General features: G+C 46.9%; 1 protein-coding gene across 2 annotated transcripts in view; it reads left to right on the top strand.

The window, feature by feature from the left end:
* The window catches only part of CLDN10 (claudin 10), a 127,709-nt gene that overhangs the window by 28,923 nt on the left and 79,122 nt on the right, over positions 1–19,664 (top strand). The gene's annotated exons all lie outside the window — the stretch shown is intronic.

Raw genomic sequence — 19,664 nt, 5'->3', positions numbered from 1 at the left:
AGGACTTTTAAAAGCGCCTTCACATTTATAGTATTTTTCCATAACACTATAAAATATCCAGGTAATGTTCTGAATAGAGCTAGTTCCCTCATGAAAGTGGTTTGGTTTTTTTTTTTTTATAGGTAGTTTGTCTAAATCAGGATCCAGATAAATCTCCTATATTGCATTTAGTTACTATATCTCTTAAATCTCTTTTAATCTACAGGTTCCCCATCCTTCCTTCTTCTTTATGCAATTTATTTGTTGCAGAAAAATAATTTCTGCCAGCCTGTAGAATGTCCCATACTCTTTTTTGTTGTTGATGATGCTATTTCTGTGGGGAGGTATTTCCTAAAACCATTTGCCTTGATCCATTATTTCACTAGAGTTTGCAAAATAGAGCTTTTCCAATTCTAGTATCCCTCTGTACTTATTAGTTTGAATTCTTCTTCTTTTAAAAAATGTTTAAAGATTTATTTATTTATTTGACAGAGAGAGAGAGAGATCACAAGTAGGCAGAGCAGCAGGCAGAGAGAGAGAGGAAAGCAGGCTCCCCGCTGAGCAGAGAGCCCGATGTGGGGCTCGATCCCAGGACCCTGTGATCATGACCTGAGCTAAAGGCAGATGCTTAACCAACTGAGCCACCCAGGTGCCCTTCACATAATTATTTTGTCTTTCTTTTTCTTTACCAGTTTTTAAATTTTTTATTTATTTTTTAAAGTATTCTCTTTTTAAAAATTAAAAAAAAAAATTTAACTAATCTCTATACCCAACGTGGGACATGAACTCACCATCCTGTCAGGACTGTGAGATCAAGATCTCTACCAACTGGGCAGCCAGGTGCCCCTCCCAGTTTTCAGAATAATGAGTTGGATTCCCAGTTTCCTTCAAAGCAGTGTGTGTTGTAATTGTATGAACTCACAGATGTGTTTCACTCTTTTGCAGTCATTATTCTTTTTGGTGCTGAAATCATGTATTCTCTGGCCTATGGTCTCTTCAGCTTGGTTCCTAAGTCTTTCGGGCATGATTCTGTGGTCTTTGATAACTTCCTTGCTTGCTGGAATGACAAGATAGTCCAGGCTCCTCCCTGACCCTAAGGCACCCATTTCTCCAAGGAGCTCTGTTCTGTCTCGTGAAATGGTATTTAGAAAACACTGTCTGGGTGCTAAGGGTGTTCATTGTTATGAGTTAGTCAAGTCATCTAGGTCTTTTCAACAGACAGAGCTAAGAAATAATTTTTTAAAACTACAAGTACATATATATTCTTACTAATATTTCTAATTCAAACTTAGAATAAAGGGTTCTGATCTGGGGTTTTATAAATAAAGGGCTTTATATCTTTGTCCCCCCTCACTGAAAATCTTGGCACCTAATTTAAAAATACTTAATTTCTTTTGCTACTAAATCTATTCTTCTTTCATAATAACATACCTTATTATCCAAAAATATCATAATATCAGGAGGGAATCATGTTAAAAAGTAACTACTGAAAATCATTTGTGATTTCTTTGCAGTTTGGGGGGTTGTTTCTTTTTTTCTTTGGTATATGCCCTACTAGGACTGTACAGTCCCATCGCTGCGGTTTAAAAATAGAAATATTTTAGAAGTCCAGATTCAGCAGACAGCCAGGGAGTTTTAGCCAATACTGAAGGCAGAAATGAGAGCTTATGAGCTGAGTGCTGTAGCCAACTATTAACTCAAGTTTCTATTTATCCGGGGAAGGATAGGTACATAATTATATTTACAATAATTCCTTTAACTTAACCATCGGTATTTAAGAGGAGTTTGACCTTTGCTAATGATCAATTACCCAGCTGACTGAGAGTTAATTTCACTCATGAGGCCGGTCTTTAGGAGGAAAGAGCAAAGTCCTACAGCCAAGGAGTGTTAGTGTGCTACTGAACCTTACAGGTCACCTGATTCAGTCACCTCTGTTTGCAGAGGAGGAAACCAAGATCCACAGAGTCTGGTAATCTGGCTAACGTGGCACAGCTGGTTAGTAGCAGGGTGCGACTGGAAACCATCTGCCATCCCAAATCCGTGACGCTGCACCCCGCTCCCTTGCTCTCCTGTGTGAATGCCGAAGGTTATGGTCATTGCTGCAATAAGCAAGGGAGATCTAGTCTGAACGTTTAGCCTCAAGACTCAAGATACTCAATAAATGTTTGAGAATTTGCTCAGTCATTTGGTAAATAAATATTCAGTAATCGGGCCGGAGTACATAGTGAGACAGAATTTATGGTCCCCTTTTTGTTTTTGCTTTTTCACTTGTCCAGTAATAAACTGATGAGAACATGTATCTGCATGTATCTGGTACAACGTGAAGACTGAAGACAATGTCAAACATTTAAAATGATTTTCCCACAATCTTTTATCAAAAAACAACACATTACCTTAACATAATTTCTACTGTCCTGATTATTAATGTTCCTTTGGATTTATTGATCTAATTCCATAAACCACGACCACATACAGAGCACTGGGCTTAAGAGGATTTTCCAACTATTGGAATCCAATGCTGTTACTGTGTTGTGAATTGTTATCAGAGATCTACAGAGGGAATTCCTGCAGAGGTCAGAGGAGGGGATGCATTGATATCCAGTGTCCTTTCTAACCCTGAGATTGGATGAGAAATTTTCTTCTGTAATTTGTGTGATGTCCCAATGACCATGGCTTGTTTGGGGGTACAGAGTAGTAACCATTTATACAAAGACACACAACCTGTGTTTCCCTCCAAGCTCAGTTCTCTTTACAACATTGCCCACAGAGACAACATATCAGAGAATAAGAGGAAGTGGGCCCTTTGGGGAGAGTCTCCATGCCATTCTCATCTTGGGGGCCCTCCTCACAAATGAAAGGAGAGGCTTTGTGGGAATCACAGCAACTTGCCATTAGCCATGCACTTCCTGAGCTGCCAAGTTCTCTTCCTTCTCTCTCCAGCTGTCTTCTGTTGAAATCATACACGTCTCTTCCATACCCTCCTTCCCCCTGAGTTTTATTAGCTCAAGGATAGTTCCTAGCCCAAGGATAAAAGAAGCAAGTGGACTCATTTGGAACTTGGAAAGTTATTTGCCTAAAGCTGGCGAGTTTTCAAATTTCTCCAACAAATACTTGAGTCCCTACTGTGTGCCTCGCTCCGAGATAGGTGCTGGGGGTCCAAGAAGGAGACTCTGGGGTGTTCTTCCAGGCTAGCAGGGGAAGGAAGAGGGAAACGGAGCAGATGAAGGAAAATTGGTGAGGGGGAGGTCAGGGAAAGGGAGGCTCCTCATCTCATGGAGGAGGAGGAGGAGTCTTGCTGGGCAAAGGGGTATTTCCCTTTCCTCCCAAAAGGCAAAGAAAGAATTAGTCAATAAAAAGCAGAAGAGGGGCGCCTGGGTGGCTCAGTGGGTTAAGCCGCTGCCTTCGGCTCAGGTCATGATCCCAGGGTCCTGGGATCGAGCCCCGCATCGGGCTCCCTGCTCAGCCGGGAGCCTGCTTCCCCCTCTCTCTCTCTGCCTGCCTCTCTGCCTACTTGTGATCTCTGTCTGTCAAATAAATAAATAAAATCCTTAAAAAAAAAAAAAAAGCAGAAGAGAGGGCTGCATGGGTGGCTCTGTCCATTAAGTGACTGACTCTTGATTTCGGCTCAGGTCTCAGGGACCTGGGATCGAGTCCCAGGACAAGCCCCATAATGGGCCCCACACGCAGCTTGGAATCTGTTTCTTTCTCTGCTTCTTCTTCCCCCAATAATGCGCTCTCTCTCACTCGCTCGCTTGCGCACTCTCTCTCTCTCTCTCTCTCTTGCGCTCACTCTCAAATAAATAAAGTCTTTGGGGAGAAAAAAAGGTGAGGGGAACTTCCCAAGCAGGGCAAAGTCTAGTCCAAGGGTCCAGAACAAAAGAAAGCTTGGTAAATTCAAGGACCTGAAAGAGGCTGAGACCTGTTGAGCGTAGGCTGGAGAGGGAGAGTGTCTTGAGGAGAGGGAAGCAGGCACCAGGTGGTGGAGGGGCTTCTCCCAGCACCTCTCAGCGTGTTCACAGCATTTCCAACCTGACCTGTGGATATATTCTTCAGTCCTAAAGGAAGTCTTTTCCAGCTTCTTAAATGGTGTATCAAGGTTTCTTATTGAGAAGTTAAAAACCAACATTTGATGGGATGCCTGAGTGGCTCAGATGGTTAAGCGTCCGACTCTTGATTTGGGCTTGGGTCATGATCTCAGGATCTTGAGATCAAGCCCCATGTGGGGTTCTGTGCTGAGCGTGGAGCCTGCTTGGAGTTCTCTCTCTTCCTCTGCCCCTCCCCCACTCACGCTCTTTCTCTCTCTTTAAAAATACACACACACACACACACACACACACATCCAAGAATCAAGAGACAAAAGATTAAAGGCTAAAAACCGCTCACATCGTTAACTTCTTCAGACTAAATTTTAAAAAGATAGGATACTCATTACTACAGGTAATATGGTAAATCTGAAGCAATAGGGTTCTAATTCCGTGGACAGAATGCTTATTTTTAAATATTGAGATGTAACTGACATGTAATATGTTTCTGGTATGAAACATAACAATTCAGTATTGGTATATATTATGAAATGATCATCACCATGAGTCTTATTAACACGTACCATCACACAGGTACACAATTTTTTATGGTAAGAATTTTTAAGATCTTAGCAACGTTCAAATACACCCCATTTGCCCAACCCCACCTTTAGCAACCACCAAACCTCTCTGTATCCACAAGTTTTGTTTTGATCTTTGGCTTTTTTTTTCCCCCCCCTGGGTGGGAAGTTAACAAAATGTTTTTAAGTTAAGAATGCGAGGAGAGAAAACCGGGCACCATGACCACAAGAATTGAGCCTGACAATGGTAATCATGGCGCTTGGAAGCCCAGGCTTCCTGTGTGCCTTGGGCTTCTGCTTGGGACACTCCTGAGACATTAGTGTATATTCCCACGGCCCCCTCCCCCCAGAAGGGGATCTAACAGAACACATTAGAACAAGGGCTGAGGGAGAGGTGGACAACGGGCACCCCAGGCTGCCATAACGCCCAGGGATTCCCAGTGATGAGGAACCATCAGCCCTCCTGTCGCGATTCAGTCTAGGTTGAATAATAATACCAAATTCCATACATATCCTGTTTCACTATGTTCTCATTTTTAAATTCCATTGATCGCAAACTTGAGTGTCTATCAGAATCCTCTGGAAGGTGTGTGAAACCTGGACCCCACCCCCCTGAGTTTCTGACTCAGGAGGCCCGGGCGGAGGCCAATGTCTGCATTCGTGATGAGCCCCCAGGTGACACTGCTGCCGCCGGTCCAAGGACCGCACTTTGAAAACTCCTGATGAATTCATCCCACAAACACTGTTGAAGGGTCTGCTCTGTGCTGTTCAGCTTTGGAGGACACAAGTTCCTGCCCTCAACGGGCTCACCCATTCATGGAGAAAACAAAGGAAAAGAAAGAATGATGACTTAATGTGACAGAAACTGTCTCCAGTGGAAGGTAGCAGGGTTTCCGATGGACACTCGGAAGACGAAGGGGTAGGTGAGGGCAGGTTAGCTGGCACAGAGGGGCATGGGCGAGAACCAGGGGGAAGGAGCCACTTGTTCACAAAAGGAAGCAGCCGCCCCGGGCTGTGTCTCGGTGGAACTGGAGAGGGAGGTGTGAGTAGACAGCAAGCAGGGATGAGAAGGAAAGAGATCAGAGACCCGTGCAGGACTCTGGGCGGGGGTGAGACCCTATCGGATTGCCTTTGGGAAGAGCATTCTGGTGGTGGAGGGGATAAGGAGTTGGGGGACAGGGTGGTGTGGAGACCATTTGGTGGCGCAGTTGTGAGAGAAGTCCTGGCCGGGCAGGAGCAGGCAGGTGGAGACGGTAAGGCTGCTGGTCTCCTGGGGAAGTATTATGGGGGTAAATCCCAAGGCCTGGTAGAGAAGAACATTGGCTTGTAGGACACCTGAGTTTTGGGCTAAGCGGTCCAGGACACACACCCCGCAGCCCATTCCCTGCTCTTTCACGTTCTCCAGCTTCATAGGGACAGGCGACAGGGACTATCCAAGTGATTATGGAAACTCCTAGTGGGAGAAGTAACCCGGTTAGAAAGACGGAATGTCTGTAGCTTGGCGGGCGCTCCAGCCTGGGCTTCTGGGAGGCTGAATGTATTAGTTTCCTATGGCTGCCATAACAAACGCCAGAGACGGGGTGGCATCAGCGACAGGAATGTGTTTTCTCCATCCTGGAGACCCGGAGTCTGAAGTTCCGGAGACCAGTTCTCCGGGAGGGCTGCGAAGATGCGCTGCTCTGTGCCTTTCTCCCAGCGTCCGCTGGTCTGTCGACGCCCTGGTGTTCCCTGGCTTGTAGACCCAGCACCGCCGTCTCTGCCATCCTCCTCACATGGGGGTCACCCCGTGTCCAAATCCCCCCCCCTTTTTTGAATTTGTTTATTAGAGAAAGAGAGAGTTCATGAGCAGGGGGAGTGGTAGAGGGAGAAGCAGGCTCCCCACTAAGCAGGGACCCCAATGCCGGGACTCGATCCCAGGACCCTGAGATCATGACCGGAACTGAAGGCAGATGCTTAACAGACTGAGCCCCCCGGGCGCCCCAAATTTCCCTGTTTTATAAGGACACCAGCCATACTGGGTTAGGGTCTGGCTAATGACCTGATCTTAACTTATGACATCTGCATCACTCAAGGTCACGTTCTGAGGCAACAATGATTGGCAATTCAACGTTTGAATCTGGGGGCGGGGAACACAAGGCATCCTATAAGGGGAGCTGACACATGGGCTGATTCCGCCCTCTGCAGAGCGGCTAACAGGAGGGCCTGAGCCTCCGCGATCGCCATCAGACCCCCCAGCCGTTCATAGGGGCGGGGCCAGAACCCGGGCCAGCCCCATCTCAGCTGTCCCTCTGCACAAGTGTCCTCCTTGGGCTTCCCTGCTCCTCTGGGAGCCCAGGGGAGGGGCCGGCAGGGTTTGAAAGGGTTTGGATGCCCTTTGCCCCCAAAGGTCTCGTGGCCTCTGTGAGGCTGTGCTGCTTGCTGCCCTGTAGGGCAGGGGCACCCCGACGGGAGCTCCAGAAGGTGGCCCCTTGTCCATCTCACGTCTTCCAGTGCCATTTCTGTGGGTGGGGTCTCGGCTCACTGTCCTCGCGCGCTCCCGCCAGCCCAAACCCACTCGTCCAGATCAGGGGAGGCTGATTTTTTGTTTGTTTGTTTTGCCTGCCAGGGAGTGGGGGGAAGAAATGCCGTACCTCACTGTAGCTTGACTAATGTTGGATGCCTGACGTTCTGAGGGGGGTGATTGGTCTTCTCTGCTCACTGCAAATGTCTGCCAGCTTATCCCGGGCCCCAGCCACCCACCTTCGGTCACCTCTCCCCATCTCTGCGTGTCCCTCCCCTTCTGGGAGTTGATGGCAGGAAGATAGAGGAGAGAAGGCAGTATCTTGGGAGATGCAAAGGAATGATAAAGTGACTTGTCCCAGGTAAATATGGCATGTGGATGGGTCCACACGCTGGACACACAGGAATCCTGCAGGATTCCTGCAGGAAATGCAGGCATTTGGTGGGACTTTCGAAGCGCAAGAGGGAAGTCTGAGTTGGGGGTCAGGATAGGGAGGTTCGGAAAGCTAGGCTTTTCCAGGGAGTGTGTGAGGGGCAGGGCTGCCCCCCCCAACAATGGTGACAATGTGAGACCGAGAATGGAGGATGCCGGCCACCGTGTTGGTGAAAAGGAGCTTTAACGCCGAGTCTCTCCTTGGTCCTCACGGTGACACGACAAGGTCAGTGAAGCAGGTCAAGTGACAGAGTCTCAGGGAGGCCGAACCTTGGGCAAGCGCTCCTAGCTTCTGGGTGGCAGAGCCTAGTCTTCAACGCCAAGTTCCAACCATTTCTCACTCCACTGGTTCATTGATCCCTCCTGGAGTCACACACGGGTTTTTTTTGCGAGTGTGCAGGGTCTCGGTCCACACCGCGGGCAGCGTGGTGGGGACCCGAGTGGAGGGAGGCCAGGATGGGAGATGAAGCCAGCCCCTCTTCCCGCTGCAGCAGGAAAGGCGGAGAAGGGACACAGGGAACAGTGGCCAAGGCCCATGAGCAGAAAGAGGCCGCGGTCCCACCGACCCTGAGGCAGGTCGTCCGTGCACCAGCAGGGCCAGCACCTGGGAGCGCACTTAGATGCGCAGAATCTCAGTGAATGTGAATCTGCTGGGGACCAGTACCCCCAGGGGACCCGTATCCTGTGCAGATATGAGCAGCGCCGGCACCACCTGCAGACAGACTCTGGACAGATGGAGAAGAACGTGTGGCTCCTTAGGCACAAGGCTTCTTGGAGGCAGCCTCTGGCAAGGAAAGCCAGCGGCCACTTGGGAAGCAATGAGATCTTTTGTCCACAATAGCGGTTCTCAGGGTGGGCTGCGGGTGGGGGGAATCACCTGTGGTGCTTAAAAAAAAAAAAAAAATTGATCCCTGGGGCGCCTGGCTGGCTCAGCTGGTGGAGCATGCGATTCTGGATCTCAGAGCCCTGAGTTCAAGCCCCATGTGGGGCGTGGACCCTACTTAAAGAAGTGCAAATAAAGATGAAGGCACTAAGATTTAAAAAAAAAAAAAATTTTTTTTTTGAAAGTGCTGATTTCTGCCTCCCCGCGCCCGAGACTCTGACTTGGTGGAGAGAACAGGGCGCTGGGATTTTACAGAGCTCCCGGGGGACTCACGTGCGCAGCCAGGGGCGACCCCCTGCCTTCCGCCGTGTTTAAGAAGTAACGGACCACACCTGGGCGAGGAAACTAAACAGATCATCGGCGGCTCCAGTGCAGAACCAGGAGCGTGTGTTTGGGTGTTAGAGGGTGGGGCTGGGGGGAAGGGGGCGCTCGCTCCCGCCGCCCTTCCTGCCCTTGGGCTCTCCTGGCGCCCGCACCCCCCCCCCACACCCCATCCGTCCGCGCTCCTCACGCGACGCCTGGTTTCTGCTTCCCCCTAGTGGTGGTTTTTGGCATGGCACCGCCGGCTCGGGTTTTGTACAAATCGAGGCGGTTCGCAGCAGGACCTGAGCCCGCGGGCGGGACTGCGTGGTCTGCCCCAGCTGCTCCTAGGTCCCCTGCAGGACCCGAGCGGTCTCACCTGCCCAAACCTTTGCACCGTGGCTTCAGCACGAACTCCGTTTGGGTCCAGAGGGCCCCTCCAGGCGCCCCTAGCTCCTTTTGCTCAGCGCTGTGCTTTGACTCCTATACTTTCCTTTGCAGGGCAGCCCTCACGTGTGGCAGGAGGACACCCTTGAACTATTCTAGCGGAATGCTGCTCCCTACAGCCTACAGCGGGATGGGGGCTGGGAGCGGTCTCCTGTCATATTTTGAGGAGCATTTTCACTCCTTCCTCTTGTCTCCCCTGAAGCTTCTGGCTCACTCGGGCCAGCTCCTCTCTGCTCTGTCTTCACTACGAGCGAGCGCTTCTAGAGTTCATGTGTGGATCAGAATCAGCAGGAGGAGCTGGCTGGAATGCAGCATCCCAGACACCAGCCCCAAGATTCTGATTTTGGGGGGCCAGGGGAGGGTTACAAGTGGGGCCTGGGAATCTGAATTTTTTAAACAACCCTGTTGTGGTCCTCAGAGCACACTTGGAGAAGCATTCAGCACAGCTGGCACTGACATTTGTGGGGCCCAGATCAAGAGCATAAAGGAAGGCCCGTACTATATGTTTAAATATTTATAAGTTATACATCAAGCTAACAAAGAGTCAGATGTACCTTCACAATCCTGGCAGGCTAGGATTCCTGGAGTCTGGAGCTCTAAGCCAGAAGGTGGGCAACAGAGAGCCTACCCCAGTGCCTGTTACTCCCCCCATCTCTTCCCCCTCTAGCTCTGACCCTCTTTGTGCTCTGATGAATCTACTGCTTAAGCAAGAGGATGACCAGGTGACCTACCTTCTTCCCACCCCATAAACAGCTGTATTTCAACCACCTATCTGGCAAGAGATGGACCCAGGGAGAAGGTCTGCTTTGGCCCTGGAAGCAGGAATTTGAGAGTTCTAGGTACTCAGAGTATGGCCTAGAGGGGGGAGGGGAGCTCCAGGTAGACACATCTCCTTGTCCTTGGGAGGGTGTGGCCAGAGGACCACCCAAGCAGACCTCTCTAAACCAGTGCTCTTCAAACCTTAATGGGAGTAGGAATCGCATGGGGTCTGAAGATCTTGGATCTGTAGGGTCTGGAGCACAGACCAGGACTGTGTGTTCCTAACGCCTCCAGGCAAAGTCAGTGTTGCTGGCTCATAGGCCACACTGAGAAGAGGAGATTTCTAGGGCAGACTGGGCAAGGTTTTTCTGTAAAGGGCCAGGGAGTAAATCTTTAGGCTTCGTGAGCCCCATGTTCTCTCTGCAGCACAAAGCAGCCATAGTCAAAATGGAAATGAAGGCTCATGGCCATGTTCCAATAAAACCTTATTTATGGCCACTGTAATTTGAATTTCATGTAATTTTCCTACAGCATAAATCCTTCTTCTTTTGACTCTTTCAACCAAAAATGTAAAAACTCTTCTTAGCTCATAGGCTAAACAGATAGTGGGTCAAACTTGGCCCCAAATCTCTGAACGATCATGATGTTTTAAGGTAACCCAACGCCAACATCACACCTAACAACAATTAGCAATGATTATTTAATAATTAAATACCCTTTAAGTGTTCGAATTTATAATTGTCTCATAAAAGAGAGATTCACCACCATTCTTAAATACAGAATGCCTGTCTGATCTGTCTTTTCACTTGATTCCTTATCTCCCTAGTAACTCCATGGCTTGTACCCATGGTGGTCATACCAAATCTCACCAATAGATGGCACTAATAATTGCAACATTTGCTAACCTCCCTTGACATTTACAAAAGAGAGAAAACATTTGTATGCAATTTACAATTACAGGTGAATAGAAGAACACACACACAAAAATCGAAAATAGGCTGTTTGCTCTGTGTAACCTGTATAAAACCTCAATATATTCCAATTCGAAGGAAAAATCATTGATGTCAAACAAACTCTCAATTTGTTTTAAATGAAGAGCGAACGGCGAGCCCAGGGCTCTATATTGAGGCTTATTGCTACGGTGTCAACATTTTCAGTGTTAAATCATTGAGGCCACTCATGTTTTTATATTCTTCTGCTCACAAAAAAAAGTAAACAATCTATTTGCACAGTCAATCCGTGCATGGAATATTCATTGCCAGTGGGCTACTTGGGTTGTATTAAGTGTGCGCACCTCTGAGCAAAAGAGTTTCTTTCCCAAACTTCCTCTAGAATGTTCTGAAGAACCAGGAATCGGGATGTGCTATGTGGATGGAATGTATAGAGCCCCCTCAGCCGTGAGATCTTACGATGCAATCACACAGCAATTTGACGGTGTTCTGTGCACACGTGCCGTCATTCCGTCCGCAATCTCCCCTTCTTCCCTCCACCCCTACCTACCCTGCAGGAAGCATAAACTATTAAAAATATCTAACTACTCAGCTCATTCTAATTAACATTTCACTTTAAGGACACAAACCCCAAATTGTGCACTTACTCCTCCCCTTTTCTGTCCTTTCGGTAACTTGGGCGCAGTTACTGCAAGATCTCGCCCAACTGGGCCTTCTCTTTGAGGTCACATCTTGTAATTCCCTAGAAAGAAATCAAGACAGGGGTGCCTGGGTGGCTCAGTGGATTAAGGCCTCTGCTGTTGGCTCAGGTCATGATCTCAGGGTCCTGGGATTGAGCCCCACATCAGCCTCCCTGCTCAGTGGGGAGCCTTCTTCCTCCTCTCTCTCTGCCTGCCTCTCCGCCTACTTGTGATCTCTGTCTGTCAAATAAATAAATAAAATATTTTAAAAAAAAAAGAAATCAAGACAATGTTAGGACATCCGTCCATATTAAGTTTCTAATGGGCATCACTGATGGCTCTTTCCTGCAGATGATACAATCATTCTGAGATTTATTTGTTTTCCTCTTCTCCTATATTCAAATTTACACAATTTGGTAATGGCCTTTCTGTTCTTAAAGTCAGATCCTCTGTCCAGGGAAGGCCCTAAACTTTTCTCTTGAAAGTTAGCTCTCACCAGATTTACCTGAGAACAACTACCTTGTAGTAGATCTCCCCACTCACCTTCCCCGATGTTTCTGGAATAGCTAGGCTCTTCTTCCTCTTCAAGAGACACTCACGGCCTGCGCTGGATTTCCCATCTTGGTCTGTGCTACTAAACTTTCCCTACACCAGCTGCTTCTTCTTCTTTTAAAGATTTTATTTATTTGACAGAGAGAGAGAGAGACAGCAAGAGAGGGAACACAGCCGGGGGAGTGGGGGAGGGAGAAGCAGGCTCCCCACTAAGCAGGGACCCCGATGCCAGGACTCAATCCCAGGACCCTGAGATCATGACCTTAGACGAAGGCAGACCCTTAACAACTGAGCCCCCCAGGAGCCCCCCTACACCAGCTTCCGACTTCACGGGAAGTTACATTCACCTGGAAACAAGCGCACCATCGTTCCTGAGGCGTTTACCTCAGGAGCACCTTCCAGTGTGTTCTGTGAAGTATTCCTAAGTGGGGGATTTCCATAGTCAATAAAGTCTGAGAAGCAACTGGTTAAACAAATTAAATGAGTTTCTTTGCTGCAGGACTTTCCAGAGCTTGTGATTTCCTGATAGTCATTGTGAGTTCTTTCAGACAGGGAGCAAGTAGAGAACATTTCCCGAATTGATTTGGTTAAGGAGCGCGCTCCCCTGGGTTAGTCAGCTCAGGTCACTCTTACAAAATCTCGCAGACCCAGTGGTTTAAGCAGCTGACACTGATTTCGCAGTTCTGGAGGCCGGGAAGTTCAAAGTCAAAGTGCCAGCAGTTTGGGCTCCCGGTGAAGGCCCACTCTGTCTTCTCAGGGTGTCCTCACAGGACAGCGAGGGGAAGCAAGCCTCCTCAAGGCCTAATTGCTCCCTCGAGCCCCATCTTGAAGGACCTGCACACCAAGCGTTGGGGCTTCAACATAGGAATTTTGAGGGACGTTCAGTCTGTAACACCCGCTTTCATGTTTCTCGCCATGTTGTCTACAGTGGACTGTATGGAGTAAATCCTGGGACACACACTCCCCAGCGAGCTTTGGAATCAGACCCCCGGAGTCAGGAGCCAGGCCACCTGCTTTCCCTCCTGGCTCCACTTCCTAGCTGGGGGCCTTTGGATGAGTTTCTCCAACTCCTCTTATATTATCTTTTTTTTTTTAACTTTTTAAAATATTATTTATTTGAGAGAGAAAGAGTATGAGAGAGGAGAGGGTCAGAAGGAGAAGCAGACTCCCCACCGAGCAGGGAACCCCATGCGGGACTCGATTCTGGGACTCCAGGATCATGACCCGAGCTGAAGGTAGTCACTTAACCAACTGAGCCACCCAGGCACCCAATATTATCTTTTTTTTAAGATATATATATATTTTTTTTTTGGACAGAGAGACACAGAGAGAAAGGGAACACAAGCAGGGGGAGCGGGAGAGGGAGCCAGGATGCGGGACTCCATCCCTGGACCCTGGGATCAGGACCCCAGGCCAAGGCAGATGCTTAACGGACTGAGCCACCCCGGTGCCCCCAATTAATAAACATAACTAATAATGAAGAACAGTTTTTATGAGGCAATATTTGATTTCAGCTTAGGCTGCATGCTGGATTTCACAGTCAAGTCTGGGTCAAGCCTCTACTTTAAATCCCGGGCTCCCAGAGGGCAGTGCTGTGCTGGAGAAACAAGAGGGGCCACCGCACCGTGCCAGGCATCTCAAGTGGAGGGCAGGGAGACGGGGCCACGGATCCTGGGGCCAAGGCTCGGTGCCAGCCGCCACAGCCCTGGCAGGAAACGGAACTGTGAGTCTGCAAAGGACAGGCCGGTGGCACCACGGGGGCAGCAGGCCTGCCCATCACCCCCCCCCATCACCCTCCTGCCTTGTACAGACTCATGGGTCTCGTTGTAAATAACAGGGCCGTTCACGCGTCTCTGATCACGCGTCTTTGATCGGGGACAGCAGTCACCGGCTGTAGGTACCTGACCCGATCGCCCGAGAACAGGGAAACTCCCATGCAAATGTTCCCTCAGAGTCTCAGGGATGTAAGGGACCCTTTATGTAACAAGGGACTCGTGCCAGCCAGGAAACCCAGTGCTCCAAACCTGTTCAACATTTTTGCTGCCAAAGAGTAAGCTGCCAAACATTTTTTCTCTCAAAAGAAAACAGGCCACCGAATGAATACGGGATGGAGGAGATTCTGGGAGGAAAATCAAGAGAGGGAAGGGATGTCTCTTTTCTTTTTTTTAAAAGAGTTTATAAATAATCTGAGAGAGGGAGAGACAGAGTGCACCAGTGGGGGGAGGGGCCGATGGAGAGAGACAAGCAGACGCCCTGCTGAGCAGGGAGCCTGACCCTGGCTCTGGCGCCTGCTGGATCCCAGGACACTGAGATAGTGACATGAGCTGAAGTCAGATGCTTAACTCGCTGAGCCACCCAGGCACCTCGAGGGAAGCGATATCTTAAGAAAATGTAAACGATGCTGAATTTAAATTGAGAGGATAGTGAACTTGAATATGTTTTTAAAAATCCACCCCAAGAGAGAAACAGAAGGCAAGCTGATTTTTAAAAAACCAACCAAGAGAAAATTTTACAATCTGAAAAAGAGATTCTTTGTTGGAGATCCTGGGAGCACTCAAGGAATTGTGGAGTCAGGCTCTTCCCGGGAAAGAACTTAAAAAGTCAGAGTGATGGTCTGAGGCAGGTACTTCTTTGGAGCTCACAATCCAGCTCTCATTGCCTGACATCATCAGTGCCTCCCCCGCCCCCGACCATTAGTATTTTACTGAAATCTCACCTGTGCACAGAGCCGATCTCGAGATCCTTGATACTTAAATATTCCTTAAGTAGAATCAGAGTAGAAAATGTTCCAGGGGTGCCTGGGTGGCTCAGTGGGTTAAAGCCTCTGCCTTCAGCTCGGGTCATGATTCCAGGGTCCTGGGATTGAGCCCGCATGGGGCTCTCTGCTCAGTGGGGCGCCTGCTTCCTCCTCTCTCTCTCTCTCTGCCTGCCTCTCTGCATACTTATGATCTCTGTCAAATAAATAAATAAAATCTTAAAAAAAAAATGTTCCAAAGAGAATTTAAGCTTCTTTGATATGTATATGGGTGGTACATTTTTTCCCTTTATATAAAAAAAAAAAATCAGTTGGAGTAAAAAAAGCATGTAAAATTTTAAAATGACCATTTTAAAAGTCATGTTTAAGTGTACAGCTCAGTGGTGCTGAGTATTCATGCCTTTGTGCAACCCAGCTCTACAACTTTTTTTTATCTTGCAAAACTGAAACTCTGTACCCGTTACACCCTCACTCCCCACCCCCGCTTCCCCCAGCTGTGGCAACCACCAATCACCATCTGTAGGTCTCTCTGAATTCGACCGCTCTAGGGACCCCATGCAAGTAGAATCACACTACATCTGCTCTTTCATATATGGCTTCTTTTACTGAGCATAATGTCCTCAAGGTTTATCTGTTCATCTATTTCCTTCCTTCTAAAAGCTGAAAAATATTCCATTGTATGAACACACTTCCCTTCATTTACCCATTCATTGCTCAATGGACTGGGCAGAGCATTTTATTTAACAAGTTCATGAAAATGTGTGCTGTCCTGCTAAGAAGGCATCACAAATCACCATCAGCAGCAGGAGCCCTACGGTGACTATGCACCCTGGAAGGCCCTGACAAGCACACCTGAAACCTGCAGGAAATTTGACATTAGTAAAAAGTTTCCCCGAACCAAATATCTCCTCACCCACCTACCATTCATTCATTCATTGTAACTGACTGCCTACTATGTGCCAGGCACTGTTCTAGGACTTGAGGATACACTGGTGAACAAAACTCATGAGATCCCCATTCTCATGGAGTCTACATTCTAAGGGGAATGGGGAGACACAATAAACGAATAAATGAAAAAGGTATTTGAGGCAATAAGGAAAAGTGTGGAGGTGACAGCACAATGCGTAGTGAGTGAGGAGGTGGGGGGTTGCTGCTTAAGAATGGAAGGTTGCGGAAGGACTCTGTGACGAACAACCTGAATGGCTCAGAGAGGTTACTGTGCAATGAGCAAGGACAGCATGCCTTAAAGAGGGAACAACAAATGCAAAGACCCTAATGTGGTGTATTTGAGGCCAGTGCAGCTGGGGTTCGGTGAGGGAGGGAGGAGGGGGGATAACAGGGGCCAGTTCAGGTACAGTTTGTAGCCAAGTACAAAAGGATGCATAATTGATGTGTGGAGGAAGTGAAAGGAGGGGCTCTTTGACAGGTGGAGGAAGTACGTTCTGAGGGAAAGCATTGTGTGTTCTGGAACAGGAGTAATTGCTGTGAATGGGGTCAAGGTTGAACAATGGTCAGTGAAAGACAAACTGCTGGATAGTTGGGTTGGGACAACTGTAGCAAGCTAAGGAACGGATTTGAACCTTATCCAGCTCAACACTAGGAATGATTAGAGATTTTTAATTAAAGGAGTGATCCTATTTTTGTTTTAAAAGTGAACTTGCAACCAGGATGGATTAGAATGGAAGATAAACATCATCCTGCCAGGGAACCAGAAGAACCAACCTAAGCCAAGAGATAAGATGAAGTGAGGCAGATCCTAACAAGGGCAGATTTAGTTTGTCTTCTTGAGGAATTGACGCTTTATCCTTATAATATGACCCTAATCATCTCTAGTAATTCCCTTTGTCTGGAAACCTTCTTGGTCTGAAATCAATACAGCTACCTTAGCTTTCTTATGATTAGTGTTTGCATGGATTTTTTTCCCCGTATTTACACTTTCAACTTGTCTGTGTATTTATATGTAAAGTGCATCTCTCATAAACAACATATAATTGGGTCTTATTCTTTTTAAAATCTAGTCTAATAACCTCTGCCTTTAATTCAAATGCTTGGTCCATTTACATTTAATGTAATTACTGATATGGTGCGGTATAAGTGTATGTCTTGCTGGAGTTTTCTTGATTTCTTCTGTTTCTTGTTCTTCCTTTCCTATCTCCTTTTTGGTTAATTGAATAGATTTTAGTAGTCTATTCTAATGGCTCTACTGGGTTTTTAGCTATACTTTTTTTTAACACTTATTCTAGGAATTACAGTACATATCCTTAACTTATTACAGTATACTTTTAATTTCTATCACCTAATGTAAGAATATTTATTTATCTATTTATTTATTTAGTGCAAGTAGGAGGAGGGGTGGGGGAGCGAGAGAGAGAATCTCAAGAAGACTTCCAGCTGAATGTGGAGCCCAAAGCTGGTTTTGATCCCATAACCTGAGCAAAATCAAGAGTAGGACACTTAATCAACTGAGCCACCCAGGCACCTGTCACCAAATATAAGAACTCCGTAAGAGTAATCTCTCCCCACTGCATCCTTTGTGCTATAGTATTTTTCTTCTGCAGAAATTATAAAGCATAGATTTACATGGTACTTACCAAATTTCAGAGATGAAGGGAAAGGTGAAGTTTAGCTCAACTCTTGGGTTCCTGACTTGTGCCATTGTCTGCAATTCATCTAGGAAAAAGTGCTTTAAAAAATCATCACTCTGACAGTATAAATGAGATCACAATTACAGTAATATTTCAAATCTCAATATTCTGCTTCCCACCTGCTGGATTATGGAGAGTCTTGTCTTTTGGAAGTTCCCTCTGCTCACCAATTTCAACCCCAGGGAGCATTTTCTTTCTCTAGAAATTTGCCCTGATGCTCATAGTGTGCGCCAGCTTAAGAGCATGTTTTAGGTCAGGGAGATGCATATTTTCCAGTGCACTCTAGTCAGTAAAAGGGGTCTCTCAACAAAGAGCTCATGCTCTTGCACACACACTCTCTCAAATAAATAAATAAGATTTTAAAGAATGTATCTTCATATAGAGGCAAACAAAAGGCCGCTGTAAAAAGGGGTGGTTATGGAAACTGCATGGAATTACAGGAAAATGCACATGTTCAAATACACCTGGGTATAGAAATTGGGAAAACACTTAAAGAAAGGTTATCAAGAAAACCAACAAAGTAAACAAGGAGGGTTCTTGAAGAAGTATGGCCACGAAAGGAGAGAGAGGATTTCCATTTCCAGTTCACGTGTAAAGAGCCTGGAAGTCACCACTCCTCCTAACAAGGAAAAAGCTGAACACACTGAAAAATCAACAATTTTTCTTGGCTCCATAAGAGACGGGACTACACAGGGCAAATCCTATGTCTTGCAAGACTGGAGAGACTAGCAGGCCAATGCGGGGAGTGCCAGCTTCCTGGAACACACACTCAAGGAGCAGAAACCACTTCAGGAACCAGTACTCAGGCAGGAAAATCAGAAATTTAACTGAGGACTTGCTGGAGGCTCAGCGCAGACAAGTCTGAGAGTTGAAAACTCCAGGGGGACCCACTCATGACAGGGCCCCTGCAGTTTTGTGAGATTTACTTCCAGGAGCTTAACCACATTCCCACAGTAAATGTTGGAGAAAAATCCCCTCTTGCTTCCAGTACAGAGAGGGGGAAAGAAGAAGCCATTTTGAAATACATCAGAACACTTAGTCCTTCTCCTTCCTCCTCCTCCTCTTCTTCTCCTTCTTTTTGAAGATTTTTATTAATTTGTCAGAAAGAAAGAAAGAGAGAGCACAAGCATGGGGAGCAGCAGGCAGAGGGAGAAGCAGACTCCACTGAGCAGGGAGCCCGATGCGGAACTCGATCCATGGACCGTAGGATCATGAACTGAGCTGAAGGCAGATACTTAACCGATTGAGCCACCCAGGTGCCCAACATTGAGTTTTTCTTAACAAAGCCTGCACTCAGTGGAAACTAGTTGACCAGAGCCTACCCCACTGGGGCATTATCAGAAAGGGAAATAGAGTGAACTATGTATTATGGTAAGATATGGAAGGCCATATGTGGGCATACTTACAGACAGAAGAGAAAGAGCATTCTCTTCTGTCTGCCTATATTTTTAATTCTCCCACAAATCCTCTGCAAGAAATACTAATCACGTTTACCAGAACACGATGTGATCTTCACACATTCTTTAAAAGCCTCCATTTGTTTATCTGTGTAAATCCCTGTTGAATATTGTTACATCAGATATTCTCACCAATTTCAAGGTGCCAAAAATATAAAATCATATTTTCTGGATTCATTTCTCTAGAAATTTAGCACAACCCATGAATTTGAAAAAGCAGGCATTGTTATAGCCAGGTGGTTTATTCCCAGCTTTGATGCGTAGAAATCTAAACAAGGGATATCTTGTGATGAGCGCTGTGAGGTCTTCTGATCGTTGACTGACTCACTTTCTTCAGTGCATTGTCATCAGCTCATATTAGTATAAATACTGTGGTCTTTGGAAGTTGATTTTGGTTCCAGCCTGGGCCAGTGTCCTTTTTGTGGCTTATCTGAAGGATATTTTTGGCGCTTAGAGAGAAACCAAGATGGCAGTTGGCAGCAAGAGAAGCAGATACCATTCAAAAGCTCTCAACTATTTGTAGATTATAGCCACAACACATTTAACACGCTAATGAGGGAGTGGGCAAAGCACATGTTTGCAAAGTGAGGATGACCGGTATGAATGCTTGAATTAAATATAATTGACACATCTGTGACTTCACTTGTGGCCAGCCCCATCTTTCAAGGCACCCTCTTAAAAAGGGGCTGAGTTCATCCTTGGCAGGGAAGGCACAGGGAACT

Source organism: Mustela putorius, unplaced genomic scaffold, assembly GCF_011764305.1.
Source record: "Mustela putorius furo isolate JIRA1106 unplaced genomic scaffold, ASM1176430v1.1 tig00003974_pilon_pilon_pilon, whole genome shotgun sequence".
NCBI classification, from domain to species: domain Eukaryota; kingdom Metazoa; phylum Chordata; class Mammalia; order Carnivora; family Mustelidae; genus Mustela; species Mustela putorius.
The sequence above is the reverse complement of the archived record's forward strand: the minus strand, read 5'-3'. Positions and strand labels throughout refer to the sequence as shown.